The sequence below is a fragment of the Mustela lutreola genome, chromosome 6, assembly GCF_030435805.1.
Source record: "Mustela lutreola isolate mMusLut2 chromosome 6, mMusLut2.pri, whole genome shotgun sequence".
NCBI classification, from domain to species: domain Eukaryota; kingdom Metazoa; phylum Chordata; class Mammalia; order Carnivora; family Mustelidae; genus Mustela; species Mustela lutreola.
In genome coordinates, this window is record NC_081295.1 from 71,562,579 (window position 1) to 71,588,756 (window position 26,178).

Genomic DNA, 26,178 nt, shown 5'->3' on the forward strand with positions numbered 1-26,178 from the left:
TAACTTTCCATAATTGTTTGCTTTCCCTAGCTACCTCTAATATTTGTTGTTTGCTCAGGTCCTGCTGTGATATCATTACATGTTCCATGAAACTTGATCCCTTAGCAGAGTTGGTTATAGCACACCCTGTATCAGGAGAGGATGCAGAATCAGAAATGCATTGAATCAGCTTCTCCTACTGCATATGCTGCTGCCCCAAAGGGAGGTAGGCTCCCTGGGAGTCTGTAATAATCCAGGCCACTAGGGCACCACTTCATAAATTACTATTTCTTCATGGTAAGCTTTTCTCTTCATTGCAGTTTTCTTGGCTGCTTGTGGTGACTACTTTTAATATCCAAAAAGAGAGAAAGTGGGGCAATGACAGGGAAATAATAGAAGCAGGATCCAGAGCTTGAAATAATTTTAGGACAGCATTGCTGACTGTAAAACATGGTCTACTGAGTGGAGTAATGTTAGATGTTTTATCCATCCATCCATCTGTTCACCCAGATGGCAGAATGAATATTCTAAAAAAAAAAAAAAAAGCCAAAACTCCATGGATATTATGTAGGGAAAGTTGTAAGATTAAATGTAAAAAGAATACATGAAACCTGGAATTTAGGTATGAAAGATGAATCAAAGAAGTACAGTATGGAGGAACTCTACCTCGAACACTGTACACATGTGTAAGAACACAATGGGTGATTAAAATGTTAACATCAGCCAAATAGCTGCTGGAAATCTTTGCAATCATGTAAACAGAATTAGAATGTCTATCTCTGTGCTTTAAGAGTCATGTTTTCCTTGATTATGTTTGCCTTACACCAGGTTACTTGGTACTTTATACCACATTTAAGAGGAGTGTTGAACATTGGAATTCTCAGGCTGAAAGTAGTCAGGATGCTCTTGCAATGTGATCCTAGGAGGTGCTGGTGACCATTTCTAGGTCCTATTCTGCAATATGAAGACTGAAGTCAACAAATACAGAGATGGGTATGGCTTGTCCGTATTTGAAGACCTTTATCAAGAATCCGTACTGTTACCTGTGGGTGCTTAGCATTTCAAATAGTATCAAATTATTTACCAGAAGGGTTATTAGTTTAAGCGGTGTTAGAAATAATTTCTTAATTGGCAAAATGAGCCATGTTCAAGACCGACGTGTTTGATTAGGAACATTGTGAAGGTTCAAAGTATAAAACTTCAGATAGCTCAGGAGACTTCTACAATTATTGTAGTCCTTGACGTCTACAGCCCATCAGTTTAAGTTCCAGCAGTTCATGGGATCTAGTCATCTCATCTGACTATAAGTCTAGGTGGTTTTGCCATGAAAATATTGTTTCTCTATTAAAGCAAGCTTTTCATGCAAGGTGCTACAAAGCAAAGACCACAAGCATATAACTATTTTTGTACTTCCTAGCTAATAAATGTTTTCCTTCTTTTTGTGGGTGGGCTGGTGAGCAGAATTTGGTTCAGGACTTGCTTTCTTTGTGACACACCATCAGTTATTGAGGTTACATACATGTGGTGTATGTTTGCGGTCACATGTGGTATCAGCTGCTACCTACCTCCATCTATAGGAAGATAGCAGCATTTACCCCTCAAATCTTCTATTTGCTGAAATGGTCAAATTGTGCCGTATCTATTTGCAACAAGGGGAATGGGTTGCAATACCAGTGCAGAGATGGCCTGAGGCTTCAGGCAACATATGTGGTAGAGTGAGCTCTGAGCTCTGTTCACAAAGATAAACAGAACTGCCTCATGGGGATGCCTCCAATAAGCCAGGGCACATAAGACTCTCATGATGGGCACATAGTCCAAAACTAAAAACACTTAAGGTACTTTACTGTCCTGATGTTAAGTGGCACAGAAATTGGGAGCATTCCCACTCAAGGAATTATAGATATTAGGGAAACTTGGAATAAATTAAAATATAAATATCTTTAAATGCTTAGAAATACAGAAGAAGAAATTGAATGTATAAGATGACCATAGGATACTGTTTTTTAAAAATTAAGGGAATGGGGTGCCTGGGTGACTTAGTTAAGCATATGACTCATGGTTTTGACTCAGTTCATGATCTTGGGGTCCTGAGAGCTCCTGAGGTCCTTGAGCTCCTGAGCTAAGCTTGGAGTCAGCTTGGGATTCTCTTTCTCTCTCTCCCTGTTCCCCTTTCCCTGCTCTCATGTTCTCTCTCAAATAAATAAATAAATAAATAAATAAATCCTTAAAAGGTAAATAAAAATTAGGAGAAAGTATGAGAACAACAAAATGGAAATTTTAGAAATTAAAAAATTGAAAAAAACTTAAATGAAAAATTGAAGTGAGAAATTGAAATGAAAAAGTGAAGCAATGGGATAAATGGTACCTTAACTCCAACAAAAAGAAAACTGATGAAATGCAAATGAGAAGTGAAGAAATTAGAATATGATGGAAGGAGATAAAGAAATGGGAAATACATAAACTCTACCAAATTTATCATGAAATAATGGTACTGTAATCTCTCTCCTTGCATGGGAGAAATATGTCTCTTCTTAGCTATCTGTTTACATTGTTACAGGTTTATATAAAATTAGCAAAAGTGGGATTTTAAACTATAATTGGTTAAGACTGTTGTGTCTTTCCATTCTTCTGCATCCCTGTCCCGCATTCTGCATGTTGGGTAGCACTGGGACGGCTATGTATATCTGTGGGAAAGTTGACTTGGGGATATTTGGTTTGTGTTTGGTGGGATGTATTTATGTGGTGTACAGTAGCTTCTCTGTGTTGCTACATTACTATGAGGATCTTAAGGAAGGAACAGCTTCTAGGAATACTTTACTACCACTAGGACAAAATACCAGGCATCGTGTCACAGAAAGGCAAGGCTAGTGGTTTTTTATGATAGGAAAATGTCCTATAGCCCCTGTTACTGAGGCACTAAAACAAGGTTTCCGTTTCTTGTATTCTTATTCAAGCATAATTAACATACTGTGTTTTATTAGTTTCAGATGTACATTGTATAATGATGTACTAATTCTATACATTACTCAGGGCTCATCAACCCCGTTCAGCTACTTCACCTATTCCACCCCCCCCACCTTCCCTTGAAAACCATTTTTCTGTATTTAAGGTCTGGGTTCTTTTTGTTGTTTTTTTTTTTTTTTTCTTTTCTCTTTTTGCTTTGTTAGTTTCTTAAATTCTACAGGAGTGAAATCATATGGTATTCATCTTTCTCTGACTTTTCATTACTGAAGCTTTGTAATAAAGTCTGGAATTGTGATACCTTCAGTTTTATGTTTCTTTTTCAAGATTGCTTTGGCTATTCAGGGTATTTTGTGGTTTCATATGAATTTTAGAATTGTTTGTTCAGAGTTCTGTGGAAAATGCTGTTGGTATTTTGATAGGGATTGCCTTAACTCTGTAGATTGCTCTGGATAATATAGACATTTAAACAGTATGTTTTTTTTTCCCAACCCATGAGCATGGAACATCTTTCCATTTCTTTGCATCATCTTCAATTTCTTTCATCAGTGTTTCATAGTTTTTGGAATACAGGTCTTTCACCTTCTTGGGTTAAGTTTATTCCTAGATATTTTATTATTTTTGGTGCAGTTTTAAGTGGGGTTGTTTTTTTACTTTTTATTTTGGCTGCTTCATTATTAGTGTGGAAATGCAATGTACATTGATTTTGTATCCTGCAACTTTACTGGATTCCTTTATCAGTTCCAGCAGCTTTTGTTGGTCTTTAGGATTTTCTTTCCTTTTTTTTTTTTTTTTTTTTTGTTTAGGATTATCTATATGAAGTATCATGTCATTTACATATAGTGAAAGTTGTACATTTTCCTTATAAACTTGGATATCTTTTATTCCTCTTTCCTGTCTGATTATTGTGGCTAGGACTTCCAGTAGTATGTTGAATAGAAGTGGTGAGAACAGACATCCTTCTTCTGGACCTTAGTGGGAAAGTTCTCTATTTCTCACTGAGTATGTTGTTAGGTGTGGGTTTTTCATATATGGCCTTTATTATGTTGAGGTATGCTCGCTCTAAACCTACTTTGTTGAGAATTTTTATCAAAAATGGAGTTGTACTTTGTCAAATGCTTTTTCTGCATCTGTTGAAATGATCATATGGCTTTTATCTTTTCTCTTGGATGAGATGTACCATGTTGACTGATTTGGGAATATTGAACCACTTGCATCCTGGTAACAAATCCCTCTTGATTGTGGTGAATGATTTTTTAAAATGTTTTTTGGGTTTTGGCTTGCTAATATTTTGTTGAGGATTTTTGTATCTACATTCATCAGAGATATTGCCTATAGTTCTCTTTTCTTGTGGTGTCTTTATCTGGTTTTGGTATCAGTGTAATGCTGCCCTCATAGAATGAATTTAGAAGTTTTTCTTCCTTTTTTATTTTTAGAATAGTTTAAGAACAAGAGTATTAACCTTTCTTTAAATGTTTGGTACAATTCACCTGTGAAGCCATCTGAGCCTGAACCTTTGTTTTGTTGGGAGTTTTTAAATTACTGATTCAATTTCTTTGCTTGTAATCAGCCTTTAAATTTCTATTTCTTAGAGCTTCAGTTTTGGTAGGCTCTATATTTCTAGTAGTTTATACATTTTTTTCTAGGTTGTCCAATTTGTTGTCATATAATTTTTCATACCTGATTGCTACGAACTTCTCTCTTAGAACTGCCTTTGTTCCATCCAAATATTTTGGGCAATTGTATTTTAATTTTCATTTGTCTCCATGTATTTTTTTTTTTGATTTCCTGTTTGATTTCTTGGTTGATCCATTCATTGTTTGGTAGCATGTTATTTAATCTCCATGTATTGGTCCTATTTCCAGATTTTTGCCTTGTGATTGATTTCTAGTTTCATTATCAGTGTGGTTGGAAAAGGTGTATGCCATAATTTCAGTCTTTGAATTTGTTGAGACCTATTTTGTGGCCTAACATGTGATCTATTTTGGAGACTGTTCCATGTGCACTTGAAAAGAATGTGTATTCTAATGTATTGGGATGAAATGTTTTGAATATATTTCTTAGATCCATCTGGTCCAATGTGTCATTCAAAGTCACTGTTTCCTTGTTGATTTTCTAACTTGATGACCTATCCATTGATGTAAGTGTGTTGTTAACGTCCTCTAGTTTTATTGTATTACTGCTGATTTCATCCTTTATGTCTATTAATAGTTTCACTATGTATTTGGATGTTTATATGTCGGGTGCATAAATATTTATAATTGCTATATTTTATTGTTAGGTTGTTCCCTTTATGATTATGTAGTTTACTTCTTTGTCTCTTGTCAACAATCTTTGTTTTAGTATCTATTTTTTTCTGATGTAAGTATTGCTATCCCAGCTTTCTTTACATTTTCATTTGCATGAAAAATGTTTCTCCATCCCTTCACTTTCAATCTCCAGGCATCTTTAGGTCTGAAATGAATCTTTTCTCGGCAACATATAAACGAGTTTTGGGGCTTCTGAGTGGCTCAGTCAGTTAAGTGTCTGCCTTTGACTTAGGTCATGATCTGAGGTCCTAGGATTGAGCACTGCAGTGGGCTCCTTGCTCAGCAGGGAGTCTGCTTCTCCTTCTCTCTTTGCCCCTCTCCCAGCTCATGCTCTCTCTCTCTCAAATAAATAAATAAAATCTTAAAAAAAAAAAAAAACACAAAACACATGGATCTTGCTTTTTAGCCAGTTAGTCACCCTATGTCTTTTGATTGAAGAATTTAGCTCATTTACATTCAAATTAATTATTGGTAGGTATATACTTATTGCCATTTTGTTACTTAGTTGTTTGTTTCCTTATCTGTTTCTTTCTTCTCTTGTTCTCTTCCCTTGTGGTTTGATGGCTTTCTTTAGCGATGTGCTTAGATTCCTTTCTATTTATTGCTTGCATCTCTGTTAAAGGTTTTTGTTTTGTGGTTAACATTAAGCTTATATGTAACATCCAATGCTTATAGCAGTCTATATTAGGATGATGTGTGCTTAAGTTTGAACCAATTCCAAAAGGACTAAATATTTACTCCTTCCTCCATACTGCATGCAATGATGTCATATTTTATATCCATTTATTTTGTGAATTCCTTGAATATTATAATTGATTTTCCTGCTTTTGTACTTTGACCACCTTACCAGTTTTTTGTTTTGTTTTGTTTTGTTTTTTAGAGCATAAGCATTGGTGGGGAGCAGAGGGAGAGGAAGAGAGAGAATCTTAAGCAGGCTCCACACCCAGCAGGGAACCCAACATAGGGCTCAATCTATGACCTTGAGATCACTACCTGAGCCAAAGTCAAGAGTCAGATGGTTAACTGACTGAACCATCCAGGTGCCTCTCCATAAGTTTTATAAGTGATTAATCTACTACTTTTATGATATTTGTATGTACCTGTGAATTTTTTTCCTTTCTTAATTTTTTTTGCTTTTCTTAATTTTTTTTGCTCCTGATTATGACCTCTTATTTTCATCCAAAGAGTCCGCTTTAATGTTTCTTATAAGCCTGGTTTGGTAGTGATAAATCCAACTTTTGTTTGTCTGGAAAATTACTTATCTCTCCTGCTATTCTGAATGATAGTCTTGCTGGATATAACATTGCTGGTTGGAGGTTTTTTTTCCTTTCAGCACATTGAAAATATCATGCCACTCCCTCCTAGCCTACAATGTTGCTGCTGGAAATTAGCTGATAGCCTAGGGAGTTTCTGTTGTAACTATTTTCTCCTACTACTTTAAAAATTCTCTCTTTGTCACTACTTTTTGCCATTTAAATTACTGTATGTCTTGGTATGATCTCCTTGGGTTAATTTTGTTGAACACTATCTGTGCTTCTTGGATTTGGGTGGTTTGCTTTATTCCCCTCAGTTTAAGGAAGTTTTCAGCTATTACTTGCTCAAATAAATTTTCTGTCACCTTTTCTCTTTTCTTTCTGGAATCCCTGTGATGCAAATGTTATTATGCCTGGTGATGTCTCTGAGTTCCCATAACCTATTCTATTATTTTTTCTATTTGCAGCTCATCTTCGTGGCTTTCCTTTCTTTTCTTTTCTTTTTTTTTTTTAAGACTTTATTTATTTATTTGACAGACAGAGATCACAATTAGGCAGAGAGGCAGACAGAGCTGGGGCGGTAGGAGCAGAAGCTGAACAGGGAGTCTGATGCAGGGGTCGATCCCAAGACCCTGAGATCATGACCTGAGCCAAAGGTAGAGGCTTAACCCACTGAGCCATCCAGGTGCTTCTCTTAGTTGCTTTCTATTACTCTGTCTTCCCAGTTATCTCATCCATTTTTCTGCTTCCTCTAGTCTACTATTTATTCCCTTTACTGTATTTTTAATTTCAGTTATTTAATTCTTTATCTCTGATTGGTTCTTTTTAATATTTTCTATCTCTTTGTTGAAGATTTCACTGAGATCCTCCAATATTTTCTCAAGCCCAGTATTTTTATGACCATTACTTTGAATTCTGTATCAAGCATATGGTTTATTTCCACTTCATTTAGCTCTAGTATGATTTTTGTCTTTTTTTTTTCCTTCAATTGGGAATAATTCCTCTGTCTCCTTATTTTGTCCAGCTCACTGTGTTTGTTTCTGTGTATTGGGAAAGTCAGCTATGTTTCCTGGTCTTAATAGTAGTGGCCTTATGAAGAAGAGCTCCTGTAGTGCAATGTTGCCTCTTCACCAGACCCTGGAGCTTGAGGGGTATCTCCTGCATGTGTTGCATATGCACTATTATTGTGGTTTACTTGCACTTGCCTTTAGTCCAGTCAGCTGCAATGGCCCTCTTTGTTTCTTATGGGCATGGTTTGTTTTTTGTGCTATTAAGGGGTCAATCTGGGGCCACCTTGGTTTGTAATTGGGTCAGACCAGATGCCTGCCCTCAGTCTCTTTGTTGGAAATGCACTTATACTCAACTGCAAGGCACTCTTGCTGTATTGTTCCTTGAGAGACTTTCATTGGTGGGGAGGGCCCACGGATCCAATGTCTGTCCTCAGTCTGTCTGTGACTCCAAACAACAGGGGTCTTTATTCTTCCCCCTGTGAGGTTTTTATTGGTGGGTGGGACTGGTAGTCAAATTATATACATGCCCCCAGACGACTGTTAGGGCTAGAGTTGAGCCAGTGTGTGTGGTTATCTTCCTCTTTCCCCAAGGTGAGAGTCACTTTTGGAGTGGTGCTGGCCACTACTGGGGCTGCTTAAAGAATGAGACACATCAGACACCACTTAGGAGGAACTCCTGAACAGTGGGTCAGGTTGGATGAGGCAAATCCATAGGAGAGTGTTTGAGCAGGGGATGTGGTGTTAGTAAGCTAGGTGGGAAGTGTTCGCTGGTTTCTGTAGGTGTCCTAGTATCTAGACTAGGGATGGGGAGTTGGGGGTTGGAGGAAGAGACATGGTGACCATGAACTCTGTTGTTCTTGGAAAGGTCTCCTAAGGATCACTATTCCTCCAGTGCACATTCTGAGATTAATAAATACACTTTCTGGTTTATCCCAGGCACTTCTCAAACTGGGTTTCTGTGCTATATCTCAGTGAGGTTGTTTGTTATGCTACCTCTTTAATGGCAAGGACTCAGTTTCCTATCACCCTCCAGTCTCCCAGAGCCCATCCTGATGATTTTCAAAGTACCAGATTTAGGCCCCAGTGATTGTAAAAACTCACGACCTTAAGGCCCACTTGTTTGCAAAGCCAGAGTTATGGGAACTTGTTTTCCCAGTGTAGGTTCTTATTGTCTTGGGTGCTTGGTATGGTGTCTGTTTCTCTCCCTTCTCCATGTTGTGGTAGTCCTCCTATTTGTGGTTAATCTTACAGGGAGTTTGATTCCTGAGTTTCTGCCTTTCCTATCATTTTCCATGTGATCTCCTCTCTTGGTTTAAATGTGGAGAGTCTCTCCTTCCAGTTCTTGGGTATTTCCTGGGTTAGTTGCATTGTTGTGGAAGTTATCTAGGTATATTTATGAGGCAAGGTGCACTTAGTGTCCTCCTATTCCGGCATCTTCTCAGGCCCCAAACCAAGAATGAGGTTTTATACATCTAGAGTCAGAAGGTGTTTATATAGTTTATATATGAAAGTAACTTCCTAGAGGTTTTCCCCAAATTTGATAGTAATCTTAAACACAGATATTACCAATGATGAATTGTGGCCCTTAAAGGATACCTTTTTAAAGACAAATTATCAATAATAAGACTCAAACTAGAGAACAAACAGTAGGAACAAAATCTTCTCTTTTAGGTTCTTTGGCCAGTCTAATAATTAAATTGACATAAAAATAGAGTAACAGGGGAAAAATCCCCAAATTTAATTGCATACATACAGGAGCCCATAAAAACATGAGACTCCCTAAAATGACCAAAGCAGGCAGCTTTCATACTTTTGGGGCAGAGAAACAATACATTTATGAAAAATTGGCAAAACAATGGGGATTGGGCTTAGGGTAGCAAACTAGTGAAGCAACAGTTCTGTTTATAGACTTTTTTCAGCCGTGGATTCCCTCTCTCTGGTGAGAAGAATGCCCTTTACTCTGGTGGTATAAGAAGGGTACCCTCAAAAGGGAGATTTATTTCCTGCTTTTAAGGAAAAAAAGGAGAGTCAGAGTATCAGTTCTTACACTGGCTATTTCTTAAATAACTTTAATTCAGAATAATGAATGTACCGAAGTGGACTATTTTGGGGTGGAATATATTGCTGTCTTTCAAGCCCAAAATATCTACTTCCTCAATTGAAAAAAATATGATATAATTATTGTCATAGAAGAATATGTATCCAAAAATGAAGGAGAAAACAGGTATTATGGAGGTACTCCATCAGTTAATATACAAACTATAGATTTTTAGAGTATGTTTTATTTATAGCATTTATTCCAATATACTTGTTACAATTTGTAATTTGTATTTTATCTTTCTCATTAAAAAATTCATTTCATGTCTAATTTTCTATTCATATTTTGTATTCTTCCTTTATTACTTTTTTAAAGATTTATTGATTTTTTTGAGAGAGAGAATGCAAGCAGGGGAGGGGACAGAGGGAGAGAATCTTAGAGCAGACTCCCTGCTGAGCACAAAGCCAATGTGGGCCTCTAGCCCATGACCCTGAGATCATGGCCTGAGCCAAAACCAAGAGTCAGATGCTTAACTCACTGAGCCACCCAGACATCCCTTATAGCCATCCTTTAAAAAACTCCCAGATTTTGTAAGTTGTAGGTTCTCAAAAGCCTGGATATGTCCATAGAAGTAGGAAAGACAGGTTGAGCTATGGAAAATAAAATGAAAGATTATAGTTTAATAAGCAAAATTCAAATGGAGAGAATAGAAGAATTTAGAAAAAGGCAATAAAGATACATGTTAGAGAATTTCCCCAAATTGCAAGAAAGTTTTCCAATACCTTAACAGTCCTTTGAGTTAGGAACAGCACAAGGAAAACCAAAACCATCACTAAATACACTGTAGTGAAACCACAGATTATCATTAAAAAAAAAAAAAAAAAAAGAAAGAAAGAAACAATTTTTAAAACTACCAGAGAAAAAAGAAAGAAAATTTATAAGAATTTAAAATTTATAAGAATTCCAATCAGAATAAAAGTAGACTTGGAATCAGTGACAATTGATAAAGGAGGATGGTGTAACTATATCTTCAAAGTGCTGAGGAAAAAATGTTAACTTAAACTTCTAGCATTCAATGTTAAGAGGGAAGCAAACTTAAAAACAAAGAGGTTGACTCTTACTGAATGAGCTACTTAAATAATATTGCTCAATAAGAAAAACCAAAGAAATCAGAAGGAAGAGGTAGAATCCAGAAAGAAATGGTAAGCAAAGAAAAGTTTTAAAACTGAGGTATTTACAAAACAAAACAAAACAAACAACCAACCCAGGTGCCTGGGTGTTTCAGTTGGTTGAGAGTGGGACTCTTGGTTTCAACTCAGGTCCTGATCTGCTGGGGCAGGGGATCCAGCCCCAAGTTGAACTTCGCACTCAGTGTGGATTCTGCTTGGGATGCCTTCTGCCCCTCCCGCAACTCATATGCATGTGTGTTTGCTCTCTCCTCTCTAAAATAAATTTTTTTTTTAATTTTTTATTTTTTATAAACATATATTTTTTATATACATATATTTTTATCCCCAGGTCTGTGAATCACCGGGTTTACACACTTCACAGCACTCACCAAATCACATACCCTCCCCAATGTCCATAATCCCACCCCCTTCTCCCCAACCCCTTCCCCCCGGCAACCCTCAGTTTGTTTTGTGAGATTAAGAGTCACTTATGGTTTGTCTCCCTCCCAATCCCATCTTGTTTCATTTATTCTTCTACCCACTTAAGCCTCCATGTTGCATCACCACTTCCTTATATCAGGGAGATCATATGATAGTTGTCTTTCTCTGCTTGACTTATTTCGCTAAGCATGATACGCTCTAGTTCCATCCACGTTGTTGCAAATGGCAAGATTTCATTTCTTTTGATGGCTGCATAGTATTCCATTGTGTATATATACCACATCTTCTTGATCCATTCATCTGTTGATGGGCATCTAGGTTCTTTCCATAGTTTGGCTATTGTGGACATTGCTGCTATAAACATTCGGGTGCATGTGTCCCTTTGGATCACTACATTTGTATCTTTAGGGTAAATACCCAATAGTGCAATTGCTGGGTCATAGGGCAGTTCTATTTTCAACATTTTGAGGAACCTCCATGCTGTTTTCCAGAGTGGCTGCACCAGCTTGCATTCCCACCAACAGTGTAGGAGGGTTCCCCTTTCTCCGCATCCTCGCCAGCATCTGTCATTTCCTGACTTGTTGATTTTAGCCATTCTGACTGGTGTGAGGTGATATCTCATTGTGGTTTTGATTTGTATTTCCCTGATGCCGAGTGATATGGAGCACTTTTTCATGTGTCTGTTCGCCATCTGGATGTCTTCTTTGCAGAAATGTCTGTTCATGTCTTCTGCCCATTTCTTGATTGGATTATTTGTTCTTTGGGTGTTGAGTTTGCTAAGTTCTTTATAGATTCTGGACACTAGTCCTTTATCTGATATGTCGTTTGCAAATATCTTCTCCCATTCTGTCAGTTGTCTTTTGATTTTGTTAACTGTTTCCTTTGCTGTGCAAAAGCTTTTGATCTTGATGAAATCCCAGTAGTTCATTTTTTCCCTTGCTTCCCTTGCCTTTTGCGTTGTTCCTAGGAAGATGTTGCTGCGGCAGAGGTCGAAGAGGTTGCTGCCCGTGTTCTCCTCAAGGATTTTGATGGATTCCTTTCGTACATTGAGGTCCTTCATCCATTTTGAGTCTATTTTTGTGTGTGGTGTAAGGGAATGGTCCAATTTCATTTTTCTGCATGTGGCTGTCCAATTTTCCCAGCACCATTTATTGAAAAGGCTGTCTTTTTTCCATTGGACATTCTTTCCTGCTTTGTCGAAGATTAGTTGACCATAGAGTTGAGGGTCTATTTCTGGGCTCTCTATTCTGTTCCATTGATCTATGTGTCTGTTTTTGTGCCAGTACCATGCTGTCTTGATGATGACAGCTTTGTAATAGAGCTTGAAGTCCGGAATTGTGATGCCACCAACGTTGGCTTTCTTTTTCAATATCCCTTTGGCTATTCGAGGTCTTTTCTGGTTCCATATAAATTTTAGAATTATTTGTTCCATTTCTTTGAAAAAGATGGATGGTACTTTGATAGGAATTGCATTAAATGTGTAGATTGCTTTAGGTAGCATAGACATTTTCACAATATTTATTCTTCCAATCCAGGAGCATGGAACATTTTTCCATTTCTTTGTGTCTTCCTCAATTTCTTTCATGAGTACTTTATAGTTTTCTGAGTATAGATTCTGTGTCTCTTTGGTTAGGTTTATTCCTAGGTATCTTATGGTTTTGGATGCAATTGTAAATGGGATTGACTCCTTAATATCTCTTTCTTCTGTCTTGCTGTTGGTGTAGAGAAATGCAACTGATTTCTGTGCATTGATTTTATATCCTGACACTTTACTGAATTCCTGTATAAGTTCTAGCAGTTTTGGAGTGGAGTCTTTTGGGTTTTCCACATATAGTATCATATCATCTGCGAAGAGTGATAATTTGACTTCTTCTTTGCCGATTTGGATGCCTTTAATTTCCTTTTGTTGTCTGATTGCTGAGGCTAGGACCTCTAGTACGATGTTGAATAGCAGTGGTGATAATGGACATCCCTGCCGTGTTCCTGACCTTAGCGGAAAAGCTTTCAGTTTTTCTCCATTGAGAATGATATTTGCGGTGGGTTTTTCATAGATGGCTTTGATGATATTGAGGTATGTGCCCTCTATCCCTACACTTTGAAGAGTTTTGATCAGGAAGGGATGTTGTACTTTGTCAAATGCTTTTTCAGCATCTATTGAGAGTATCATATGGTTCTTGTTCTTTCTTTTATTGATGTGTTGTATCACATTGACTGATTTGCGGATGTTGAACCAACCTTGCAGCCCTGGAATAAATCCCACTTGGTCGTGGTGAATAATCTTTTTAATGTACTGTTGAATCCGATTGGCTAGTATTTTGTTGAGTATTTTCGCATCTGTGTTCATCAAGGATATCGGTCTATAGCTCTCTTTTTTGGTGGGATCCTTGTCTGGTTTTGGGATCAAGGTGATGCTGGCCTCATAAAATGAGTTTGGAAGTTTTCCTTCCATTTCTATTTTTTGGAACAGTTTCAGGAGAATAGGAATTAGTTCTTCTTTAAATGTTTGGTAGAATTCCCCCGGGAAGCCGTCTGGCCCTGGGCTTTTGTTTGTTTGGGGATTTTTAATGACTGTTTCAATCTCCTTATTGGTTATGGGTCTGTTCAGGCTTTCTATTTCTTCATGGTTCAGTTGTGGTAGTTTATATGTTTCTAGGAATGCATCCATTTCTTCCAGATTGTCAAATTTATTGCCGTAGAGTTGCTCATAGTATGTTCTTATAATAGTTTGTATTTCTTTGGTGTTAGTTGTGATCTCTCCTCTTTCATTCATGATTTTATTTATTTGGGTCCTTTCTCTTTTCTTTTTGATAAGTCGGGCCAGGGGTTTATCAATTTTATTAATTCTTTCAAAGAACCAGCTCCTAGTTTCGTTGATTTGTTCTATTGTTTTTTTGGTTTCTATTTCATTGATTTCTGCTCTGATCTTTATGATTTCTCTTCTCCTGCTGGGCTTAGGGTTTCTTTCTTGTTCCTTCTCCAGCTCCTTTAGGTGTAGGGTTAGGTTGTGTACCTGAGACCTTTCTTGTTTCTTGAGAAAGGCTTGTACCGCTATATATTTTCCTCTCAGGACTGCCTTTGTTGTGTCCCACAGATTTTGAACCGTTGTATTTTCATTATCATTTGTTTCCATGATTTTTTTCAATTCTTCTTTAATTTCCCGGTTGACCCATTCATTCTTTAGAAGGATACTGTTTAGTCTCCATGTATTTGGGTTCTTTCCAAACTTCCTTTTGTGGTTGAGTTCTAGCTTTAGAGCATTGTGGTCTGAAAATATGCAGGGAATGATCCCAATCTTTTGATACCGGTTGAGTCCTGATTTAGGACCGAGGATGTGATCTATTCTGGAGAATGTTCCATGTGCACTAGAGAAGAATGTGTATTCTGTTGCTTTGGGATGAAATATTCTGAATATATCTGTGATGTCCATCTGGTCCAATGTGTCATTTAAGGCCTTTATTTCCTTGCTGATCTTTTGCTTGGATGACCTGTCCATTTCAGTGAGGGGAGTGTTAAAGTCCCCTACTATTATTGTATTGTTGTTGATGTGTTTCTTTGATTTTGTTATTAATTGGTTTATATAGTTGGCTGCTCCCACGTTGGGGGCATAGATATTTAAAATTGTTAAATCTTCTTGTTGGACAGACCCTTTGAGTATGATATAGTGTCCTTCCTCATCTCTTATTACAGTCTTTGGCTTAAAATCTAATTGATCTGATATAAGGATTGCCACTCCTGCTTTCTTCTGATGTCCATTAGCATGGTAAATTCTTTTCCACCCCCTCACTTTAAATCTGGAGGTGTCTTCGGGCTTAAAATGTGTTTCTTGGAGGCAACATATAGATGGGTTTTGTTTTTTTATCCATTCTGATACCCTGTGTCTTTTGACAGGGGCATTTAGCCCATTCACATTCAGGGTAACTATTGAGAGATATGAATTTAGGGCCATTGTATTGCCTGTAAGGTGACTGTTACTGTATATGGTCTCTGTTCCTTTCTGATCTACCACTTGTAGGCTCTCTCTTTGCTTAGAGGACCCCTTTCAATATTTCCTGTAGAGCTGGTTTGGTATTTGCAAATTCTTTCAGTTGTTGTTTGTCCTGGAAGCTTTTAATCTCTCCTTCTATTTTCAATGATAGCCTAGCTGGATATAGTATTCTTGGCTGCATGTTTTTCTCGTTTAGTGCTCTGAAAATATCATGCCAGCTCTTTCTGGCCTGCCAGGTCTCTGTGGATAAGTCAGCTGCCAATCTAATATTTTTACCATTGTATGTTACAGACTTCTTTTCCCGGGCTGCTTTCAGGATTTTCTCTTTGTCATTGAGACTTGTAAATTTTACTATTAGGTGACGGGGTGTGGGCCTATTCTTATTGATTTTGAGGGGCATTCTCTGAACCTCCTGAATTTTGATGCTCGTTCCCTTTGCCATATTGGGGAAATTCTCCCCAATAATTCTCTCCAGTATACCTTCTGCTCCCCTCTCACTTTCTTCTTCTTCTGGAATCCCAATTATTCTAATGTTGTTTCGTCTTATGGTGTCACTTATTTCTCGAATTCTCCCCTCGTGGTCCAGTAGCTGTTTGTCCCTCTTTTGATCAGCTTCTTTATTCTCTGTCATTTGGTCTTCTATATCACTAATTCTTTCTTCTGCCTCATTTATCCTAGCAGTGAGAGCCTCCATTTTTGATTGCACCTCATTAATAGCTTTTTTGATTTCAACTTGGTTAGATTTTAGTTCTTTTATTTCTCCAGAAAGGGCTTTTATATCTCTCGAGAGGGTTTCTCTAATATCTTCCATGCCTTTTTCGAGCCCTGCTAGAACCTTGAGAATTGTCATTCTGAACTCTAGATCTTACATATTACCGATGTCTGTATTGATTAGGTCCCTAGCCTTCGGTACTGCCTCTTGTTCTTTTTTTTGTGGTGAATTTTTACGTCTTGTCATTTTGTCCAGATAAGAGTAAATGAAGGGGCAAGTAAAATACTAAAAGGGTGGCAACAACCCCAGGAAAATATGCTTTAGCCAAATTAGAAGAGATCCAAAATCGTGAGTGGGGAGAAAGGGGATAAAAAGAGGTTCAAAAAGGAAGAAAGAAAAAAGAAAAAAAAAAAAAAGAAAAGAAAAGAAAAGAATTTTTTTTAAAAAAGAAAGCACCTAAGAAAAATGTAAAAAAATATATATATATATTAGATAAACTATTAAAAAATCGTTAAAAAAGAAAAAGGTAACAGTTAAAAAAAAAAATTTTTACCTGAAGGCGAGAAAAAAAAAAAAATGAAAAAGAAAAAATTAAATTAACTGCAAGACTAAAAAAAATCACAGGAAAAAAGCCATGAGTTCCGTGCTTGGCTTTCTCCTCCTCTGGAATTCTGCTGCTCTCCTTGGTATTGAAACCGCACTCCTTGGTAGGTGAACTTGGTCTCGGCTGGATTTCTTGTTGATCTTCTGGGGGAGGGGCCTGGTGTAGTGATTCTCAAGTGTCTTTGCCCCAGGCGGAATTACACCGCCTTTACCCGGGGCCGGGGTGAGTAATCCGCTCGGGTTTGCTTTCAGGAGCTTTTGTTCCCTGAGCGCTTTCCGTAGAGTTCCAGAGGACGGGAATACAAATGACGGCCTCCTGGTCTCCGGCCCGGAGGAGCCGAGAGCCCAGGGCCCCACTCCTCAGTGCGCCCTCAGAGAACAGCGCCCAGTTACTCCCGTCTGCCTGACCTCCGGCCGCGCTCCGAGCTCACCGAGCCTGCGACCGGTTCAAGGTAACACCGAGCTGCGAGCTTACTGTCGGCTCTGTCTCTGTAGCCGGCTTTCCCGTTCCAATACCCGCAAGCTCTGCGACACTCAGACACCCCCGATCCTTCTGTGACCCTGCGGGACCTGAGGCCACGCTGACCCCGCGTGGGCTTCGCCCCGGTTTAGCCTCTGGAGCGATGTCCCTCAGCGGAACAGACTTTTAAAAGTCCTGATTTTGTGCGCGGTTGCTCCGCCGCTTGCCGGGAGCCGGCCCCTCCCCCCGGGGTCTATCTTCCCGTCGCTTTGGATTCACTTCTCCGCCGGTCCTACCTTTCAGAAAGTGGTTGTTTTTCTGTTTCCAGAATTGCTGTTCTTCTTCTCTTCGATCTGCCGATGGATTTTCAGGTGTTTGCAATCTTTAGATAAGCTATCTAGCTGATCTCCGGCTAGCTGAAGCAGTCTCAGCTTGCTACTTCTCCGCCATCTTGACTCCTCCCCTCCAGAGGCTCCTCTCTAAAATAAATTTAAAAAAATAATAAAAGGTTTAAAAAACCCGAAACAACAATTAAAAAAAAAAAAAAACCCAAACCCAATTTTGGTGAGTTTGGAAATAAAGTAGAACTGACACACTATTTTGTTTTGTTTTGTTTTTTGAAATGACACACTATTAAAAAAAAACAAACATAAAAAAAAGAACAAGAGGCAGTACCAAAGGCTAGGGACCTAATCAATACAGACATCGGTAATATGTCAGATCTAGAGTTCAGAATGACAATTCTCAAGGTTCTAGCCGGGCTCGAAAAAGGCATGGAAGATATTAGAGAAACCCTCTCGAGAGATATAAAAGCCCTTTCTGGAGAAATAAAAGAACTAAAATCTAACCAAGGTGAAATCAAAAAAGCTATTAATGAGGTGCAATCAAAAATGGAGGCTCTAACTGCTAGGATAAATGAGGCAGAAGAAAGAATTAGTGATATAGAAGACCAAATGACAGAGAATAAAGAAGCTGAGCAAAAGAGGGACAAACAGCTACTGGACCACGAGGGGAGAATTCGAGAGATAAGTGACACCATAAGACGAAACAACATTAGAATAATTGGGATTCCAGAAGAAGAAGAAAGTGAGAGGGGAGCAGAAGGTATACTGGAGAGAATTATTGGGGAGAATTTCCCCAATATGGCAAAGGGAACGAGCATCAAAATTCAGGAGGTTCAGAGAATGCCCCTCAAAATCAATAAGAATAGGCCCACACCCCGTCACCTAATAGTAAAATTTACAAGTCTCAATGACAAAGAGAAAATCCTGAAAGCAGCCCGGGAAAAGAAGTCTGTAACATACAATGGTAAAAATATTAGATTGGCAGCTGACTTATCCACAGAGACCTGGCAGGCCAGAAAGAGCTGGCATGATATTTTCAGAGCACTAAACGAGAAAAACATGCAGCCAAGAATACTATATCCAGCTAGGCTATCATTGAAAATAGAAGGAGAGATTAAAAGCTTCCAGGACAAACAACAACTGAAAGAATTTGCAAATACCAAACCAGCTCTACAGGAAATATTGAAAGGGGTCCTCTAAGCAAAGAGAGAGCCTACAAGTGGTAGATCAGAAAGGAACAGAGACCATATACAGTAACAGTCACCTTACAGGCAATACAATGGCCCTAAATTCATATCTCTCAATAGTTACCCTGAATGTGAATGGGCTAAATGCCCCTGTCAAAAGACACAGGGTATCAGAATGGATAAAAAAACAAAACCCATCTATATGTTGCCTCCAAGAAACACATTTTAAGCCCGAAGACACCTCCAGATTTAAAGTGAGGGGGTGGAAAAGAATTTACCATGCTAATGGACATCAGAAGAAAGCAGGAGTGGCAATCCTTATATCAGATCAATTAGATTTTAAGCCAAAGACTGTAATAAGAGATGAGGAAGGACACTATATCATACTCAAAGGGTCTGTCCAACAAGAAGATTTAACAATTTTAAATATCTATGCCCCCAACGTGGGAGCAGCCAACTATATAAACCAATTAATAACAAAATCAAAGAAACACATCAACAACAATACAATAATAGTAGGGGACTTTAACACTCCCCTCACTGAAATGGACAGGTCATCCAAGCAAAAGATCAGCAAGGAAATAAAGGCCTTAAATGACACATTGGACCAGATGGACATCACAGATATATTCAGAATATTTCATCCCAAAGCAACAGAATACACATTCTTCTCTAGTGCACATGGAACATTCTCCAGAATAGATCACATCCTCGGTCCTAAATCAGGACTCAACCGGTATCAAAAGATTGGGATCATTCCCTGCATATTTTCAGACCACAATGCTCTAAAGCTAGAACTCAACCACAAAAGGAAGTTTGGAAAGAACCCAAATACATGGAGACTAAACAGTATCCTTCTAAAGAATGAATGGGTCAACCGGGAAATTAAAGAAGAATTGAAAAAAATCATGGAAACAAATGATAATGAAAATACAACGGTTCAAAATCTGTGGGACACAACAAAGGCAGTCCTGAGAGGAAAATATATAGCGGTACAAGCCTTTCTCAAGAAACAAGAAAGGTCTCAGGTACACAACCTAACCCTACACCTAAAGGAGCTGGAGAAAGAACAAGAAAGAAACCCTAAGCCCAGCAGGAGAAGAGAAATCATAAAGATCAGAGCAGAAATCAATGAAATAGAAACCAAAAAAACAATAGAACAAATCAACGAAACTAGGAGCTGGTTCTTTGAAAGAATTAATAAAATTGATAAACCCCTGGCCCGACTTATCAAAAAGAAAAGAGAAAGGACCCAAATAAATAAAATCATGAATGAAAGAGGAGAGATCACAACTAACACCAAAGAACATACTATGAGCAACTCTACGGCAATAAATTTGACAATCTGGAAGAAATGGATGCATTCCTAGAAACATATAAACTACCACAACTGAACCATGAAGAAATAGAAAGCCTGAACAGACCCATAAGCAGTAAGGAGATTGAAACAGTCATTAAAAATCTCCAAACAAACAAAAGCCCAGGGCCAGACGGCTTCCCGGGGGAATTCTACCAAACATTTAAAGAAGAACTAATTCCTATTCTCCTGAAACTGTTCCAAAAAATAGAAATGGAAGGAAAACTTCCAAACTCATTTTATGAGGCCAGCATCACCTTGATCCCAAAACCAGACAAGGATCCCACCAAAAAAGAGAGCTATAGACCGATATCCTTGATGAACACAGATGCGAAAATACTCAACAAAATACTAGCCAATCGGATTCAACAGTACATTAAAAAGATTATTCACCACGACCAAGTGGGATTTATTCCAGGGCTGCAAGGTTGGTTCAACATCCGCAAATCAGTCAATGTGATACAACACATCAATAAAAGAAAGAACAAGAACCATATGATACTCTCAATAGATGCTGAAAAAGCATTTGACAAAGTACAACATCCCTTCCTGATCAAAACTCTTCAAAGTGTAGGGATAGAGGGCACATACCTCAATATCATCAAAGCCATCTATGAAAAACCCACCGCAAATATCATTCTCAATGGAGAAAAACTGAAAGCTTTTCCGCTAAGGTCAGGAACACGGCAGGGATGTCCATTATCACCACTGCTTTTCAACATCGTACTAGAGGTCCTAGCCTCAGCAATCAGACAACAAAAGGAAATTAAAGGCATCCAAATCGGCAAAGAAGAAGTCAAATTATCACTCTTCGCAGATGATATGATACTATATGTGGAAAACCCAAAAGACTCCACTCCAAAACTGCTAGAACTTATACAGGAATTCAGTAAAGTGTCAGGATATAAAATCAATGCACAGAAATCAGTTGCATTTCTCTACACCAACAGCAAGACAGAAGAAAGAGATATTAAGGAGTCAATCCCATTTACAATTGCATCCAAAACCATAAGATACCTAGGAATAAACCTAACCAAAGAGACACAGAATCTATACTCGGAAAACTATAAAGTACTCATGAAAGAAATTGAGGAAGACACAAAGAAATGGAAAAATGTTCCATGCTCCTGGATTGGAAGAATAAATATTGTGAAAATGTCTATGCTACCTAAAGCAATCTACACATTTAATGCAATTCCTATCAAAGTACCATCCATCTTTTTCAAAGAAATGGAACAAATAATGCTAAAATTTATATGGAACCAGAAAAGACCTCGAATAGCCAAAGGGATATTGAAAAAGAAAGCCAACGTTGGTGGCATCACAATTCCGGACTTCAAGCTCTATTACAAAGCTGTCATCATCAAGACAGCATGGTACTGGCACAAAAACAGACACATAGATCAATGGAACAGAATAGAGAGCCCAGAAATAGACCCTCAACTCTATGGTCAACTAATCTTCGACAAAGCAGGAAAGAATGTCCAATGGAAAAAAGACAGCCTTTTCAATAAATGGTGCTGGGACAATTGGACAGCCACATGCTGAAAAATGAAATTGGACCATTCCCTTACACCACACACAAAAATAGACTCAAAATGGATGAAGGACCTCAATGTACGAAAGGAATCCATCAAAATCCTTGAGGAGAACACGGGCAGCAACCTCTGCCGCAGCAACATCTTCCTAGGAACAACGCAAAAGGCAAGGGAAGCAAGGGAAAAAATGAACTACTGGGATTTCATCAAGATCAAAAGCTTTTGCACAGCAAAGGAAACAGTTAACAAAATCAAAAGACAACTGACAGAATGGGAGAAGATATTTGCAAACGACATATCAGATAAAGGACTAGTGTCCAGAATCTATAAAGAACTTAGCAAACTCAACACCCAAAGAACAAATAATCCAATCAAGAAATGGGCAGAGGACATGAACAGACATTTCTGCAAAGAAGACATCCAGATGGCGAACCGACACATGAAAAAGTGCTCCATATCACTCGGCATCAGGGAAATACAAATCAAAACCACAATGAGATATCACCTCACACCAGTCAGAATGGCTAAAATCAACAAGTCAGGAAATGACAGATGCTGGCGAGGATGCGGAGAAAGGGGAACCCTCCTACACTGTTGGTGGGAATGCAAGCTGGTGCAGCCACTCTGGAAAACAGCATGGAGGTTCCTCAAAATGTTGAAAATAGAACTGCCCTATGACCCAGCAATTGCACTATTGGGTATTTACCCTAAATATACAAATGTAGTGATCCAAAGGGGCACATGCACCCGAATGTTTATAGCAGCAATGTCCACAATAGCCAAACTATGGAAAGAACCTAGATGCCCATCAACAGATGAATGGATCAAGAAGATGTGGTATATATACACAATGGAATACTATGCAGCCATCAAAAGAAATGAAATCTTGCCATTTGCAACAACATGGATGGAACTAGAGCGTATCATGCTTAGCGAAATAAGTCAAGCGGAGAAAGACAACTATCATATGATCTCCCTGATATGAGGAAGTGGTGATGCAACATGGAGGCTTAAGTGGGTAGAAGAAGAATAAATGAAACAAGATGGGATTGGGAGGGAGACAAACCATAAGTGACTCTTAATCTCACAAAACAAACTGAGGGTTGCCGGGGGGGAGGGGGTTTGGGAGAAGGGGGTGGGATTATGGACATTGGGGAGGGTATGTGATTTGGTGAGTGCTGTGAAGTGTGTAAACCTGGTGATTCACAGACCTGTACCCCTGGGGATAAAAATATATGTTTATAAAAAATAAAAAATTAAAAAAAAAAAAAAAACAACAAACATAAGATGGAAAAGATGTGGGTGCTTAGGTGGCTCAGTTGGTTAAACGTCTCTCAGGTCGTGATCCCAGGGTCCTGGTATCCAGTTCCACATCTCATCTGGCTCCCTGCTCAGTGGGGAGCCTGTTTCTCCTGCTCCCATTCCTCCTGCTCGTGCATGCTCACTCTCTGTCGAGTAAATAAATACAATATTCAAAAAAAAAAAAAAAAGAAAGAAAAAAGATGGAAAAGATAAAGATGAGGCATTCTAAGTTCATTTAGACTTTTTTTTAAATGAATCAAATTTAGACTTCAGGCTGAATATCTTTCAGGTTAAATAATTAACTTTAATCAGGATTGTGAGATCAAGCCCTGCATTGGGCTCTGCACTAGGTGTGGAACCTGCTTAAGATTCTCTCTTCTTCTGCCTCTGATCCTCCCCAACCCTGTTCACGTGGGCATTTTCTCTCTCTCTCCCTTAAAGAAAAAAAAAATTTTTTTTAAAGAAGAATCTTAAAAAAAAGAATAAAAATAAGAAGTATAATTGAAGAACCACTAGGGAAAAGTATTTGTTCAATATCATATAAGAAAAGTAGAGGTAAATTGTGAAAAAAATCAAAACCTTTGGGTCGAGCACAGAAGAGGGGTATTATTATTTGTGCATGAGGCAAATGAGGCTCAAAGAGTTTAAATGATTTACCTAAAATCAAACATCTAAGTGGTGAAAAGCAAACTCTGGTCTTCAGCATTTTAGGTAGGTTTCTTTTCTATCTCACCAAGCCATAATGTTTCCTTCACTTCTAAAAGAAACTCTGAAATAACTCTGACATATGGTTATATTTGAATAATTCCAACTGACCTCAGATACTGGAGCTGTACCTCTCTGAGAACCAGTGCCTTTTATGGAGTGGTATAAGCTTGTTCAGTGTGCCAGCATCTTTTATCAGAATTGTGTCAACATATATATGTTCACATAATTTAATGTTCTTATTTCATTTTACTCCTTTGGTGAGTGGGACAAATTTATATGCAAGACACAGGGCTAACACAGAATAATCTCTTTACAGAAAAATAGGAAAAAATTAATTGACTAGAATTCTCTCTTTAATTTGTTTTCAATTCACTGTTCAAACCTGTTCTTCCTCTACCAGTCTACAGAAGCATCACTTGTCAGGGTCACCAAGTTGTCTACTCAGTTTATCTTTGAAAAACACATCAACACTACCTGTATCTTGAAACACTCTCCTATCTTATCTCTTCTGATATCACATCTTCCTGAGAATCTCGTTTTCTGTTCCTTCTCATTCTCCTTTGTTGATATCAGTTCCTATATGTCCAACCTCTAAGTATGGTCGATTCTTTAAACCTGGTCATAGGAACCCTCTCTCTTTCCTTAGATCTTGCTGATCTCCATGGATTCTTGAGTCCTTGCCTCCCAGGTTCATCATATCTCACCCAGATCTCTCCTTTTATTGTCAGATTCACACATCCAACTGTCTACTTAACATATTCATGTGATGCTTCCCATCTCAAATTCAATATGTATGAAAACAAACAGGAGTTCTTTCCCTCCTCCATTATAGACACTATTAGCCACCTGTGCAACTCTGCTCATCTTATATGTGTTGCTGGCAAAACTCTGATTTTATTTTACTTCACTAGATGATTTTTCAAGTAATTTAAGGTTTTGTGAAAGACTAAGCAGGCACAGAGAGTTTCCATACAGTCCTCCTTTGACCCCCCACTTACCCACAGTATTTCCCTACAATTAAGATCTTGTGTGGTACATTTATAATAATTGGACCAAAAGTGATAAGTTATTATTAATGGAAGTCCATAGTGTGCATTACTGTTTGCATTTGTGCAGTACATGGTTGGCTCTAGCCAATGGATAATGTCATGTATCCACCATTATGGTATCAAATGATAGATTTACTGCACTAAAAATCCCTAGCATGCCACCTATTCATCTCTCCCTCCCTGACTCCCTGGCAACCACTGAGGTTTTTTTTTAAAGTTTTTATTTAAATTCTTTAGTTAATATATAGTGTAATATTCATTTCAGGTGAATGATATAGTGCTTTGACACTTCCATACAACACCCAGTGCTCATCACAGCTTGTTTTGTCCCTTAATCCCCAGCACCTATTTAACCCATCCTTCCCCACCTCCCCTCTGGTAACCACTAGTTTGTTCTCTATAGTTAAGAGTGTGTTTCTTGGTTTGCCTCTCTCTCTTTCTCTCTTTTTTCCTTTTGCTCCTTTGCTTTGTTTCTTAAATTCCACATATGAGTGAAATCATATGGTGTCTGTCTTCCCCTGACTAACTTATTTCATTTAGCTCCATCCATGTCATTACAAATGACAAGATTTCATTCTATTTTATTCCTGTGTGTGTGTGTGTGTGTGTGTGTTGCTTTGACAAAGCAAGAGAGTATATCCAGTGGGGAAAAGACAGTCTCTTTGATAAATGGTGTTGGGAAAACTGGACAGCAACAGGCAAAATAAATAAATAAATAAACAAAAAACAAACAAAAAAACTCCACAAAACTGGACCACTTTATTATACCATACACAAAAATAAATTCAAAATAGATTAAAGGCTTAAATGGGAGACCTTAAACCATAAAAATACTAAAATAGAACCCAGGTAGTAATCTTGTTGAAATTGGCCATAGCAATCTTTAGATAGGTCTCATCTGGCAAGGGAAACAAAAGCAAAAATAAACTATTGAGACTTCATCAAAATAAAAAGTTTCTGTGTAGTGAAGGAAACAATCAATAAAACTAAAAGGCAGTCTACAGAATGGGAAAAGATATTTGCAAATGATGTATCCAATAAAGAGTTAGTATCCAAAATAAATAAAAAGTTTACAAAACTCAACACCTCAACAAAAAATAACCCAATTAAAAAATGGGCAGAAGACACAAATAGACATTTTTCCAAAGAAGGCATACTGATAGCCAACAGACACGTGAGAAGATGCTCAACATCACTGATCATCAGGGAAATACGAATCAAAAATACTATGACATATCACCACATACCTGACAGAATGGCAGAAATCAACAACACAAGAAGCAACAGGTGTTGACAAGGGTGTGGGGAAAAGGGAAGGCTCTTGCACTGTTGGTGGGAATGCAGACTGGTGCAGCCACTATGGAAGACAATATGGAGGTTCCTCAAAAAGCTAAAAATAGAACCACCGATCTATTTAATGTCTATATAGTTTTACCTTTTCCAGAATGTCACATAGTTAGGATCTGGCTTCTTTCACTAAGAAATGTTAACCATTTACATTCCTTCCTGTCTTTCCATAGCTTGAGATCCCATTTCCTTCCTTGACAAATAGTATTTCATTATATGGCTATGCCACAGTTTTTTGGTTCATCGAAAGATACCTTGATTACTTCTAATTTTTGACAATTATGAATAAAGCTGGTATAAACATTCTTAGGTAGGTTTTGGGTGAACATACATTTGCAACACATTTAGGTAAATTACTAGGTTCTGATTTTATTTTATTATTTGCACCTTCCTCACTTAATTTGGAGACGGATTCTGTCCTCAATC

General features: G+C 38.0%; 1 protein-coding gene across 5 annotated transcripts in view; it reads left to right on the forward strand.

The window, feature by feature from the left end:
* ARHGAP18 (Rho GTPase activating protein 18) overlaps positions 1-26,178 on the forward strand; it is a 295,486-nt gene that overhangs the window by 219,116 nt on the left and 50,192 nt on the right. Inside the window, exon 15 of one of the 5 annotated variants that reach the window (XR_009354651.1) lies at positions 6,130-11,005. The exons of the other annotated variants lie outside the window; for them this stretch is intronic. The gene's annotated coding sequence lies outside the window, so the exon portion shown is untranslated. Of the gene's footprint in view, positions 1-6,129; positions 11,006-26,178 lie in introns of those variants that run through there. 5 annotated transcript variants of the gene reach the window in all.